Raw genomic sequence first — 1,030 nt, forward strand, 5'->3', positions numbered from 1 at the left:
AAAAGCTGTGGAAAAGCTGCTATTTCTGAATAGAAACAAATGAAAACTTCTCCCTAGTGTCATAAGCACTGTTATAAAGTCACAAGCACATTCACATCACAACCCCCTCCCCTTTGTTTCCATGTACATTCCTGTGTTAAGCTGCCAATGTATTATACACAAACATTAATATAATATTAAATATAACTAATATTTAGAGTTTAGTTATTTGTGTCATGAACAACAGTAATTTCTCTATTTATTCAACTTGAGGCCCCACACACTAGTTTGTGTCATTATCCAGATGTACATAAGCATGAGTACACAGTTACACAATCATCCCAAAACTCTGTCCTGATAGTTTCCAGTTTCTCTTTTGTATCAGACATCTTGAGACAATATCCGGGCTAAATAACCATAACAACAATTTATTTATTCAGTTTATAGGTTTACACATCACATCATCAGAACATTAATCATAATACAGAAATATACCAAAATGATGATCGAAGTGATGGGGAGGGCTGTGAGTACTAGGACTGTGCTCATTGAACACAATATGGATAAGGTCTTGGAGAAGCTCACGGCTCTTTAATGGAAAATTCACTGGGATGCAGCACTCAAAACAAGAGGACCTAATCCTTCCTGCTTGTTTCTGGTTGAGGGGCTTAAGTCACTGTAGATTTTGCAAAGATGCAGATGAGGCTTAGACACACGAGCTGATGTGCATTCAAAGCTGTCCCCAAGCAGCTTCCAGTGTGTTTTTGTATGAGTGTAGCTTACTAGTAAAGTGAGATACAAATGCACAGGGATAAAGAGCATAGCATTGTTGAGAAACAAAGAAAAATCAAAAAAGAGAAAATCCACATTTCCATGTTTCATCGACATCTCCCAAAGAAAGTGGAACACATTATTGGAACACCCTTTCGTGCATGAAAGCTCGAGGGTGGATAATTTTAAAAGGTGGTTATTTTCTATGAAAAGGTGCTTGCTCTGGGGACATTTTTTAAAGGTAAGTTTCATTGTATTGCTTATTTTTTTCTTTCTTTAA

Source organism: Haplochromis burtoni, unplaced genomic scaffold (genome assembly GCF_018398535.1).
Source record: "Haplochromis burtoni strain Fernald_Lab_line unplaced genomic scaffold, NCSU_Asbu1 Contig_860, whole genome shotgun sequence".
NCBI lineage: Eukaryota > Metazoa > Chordata > Actinopteri > Cichliformes > Cichlidae > Haplochromis > Haplochromis burtoni.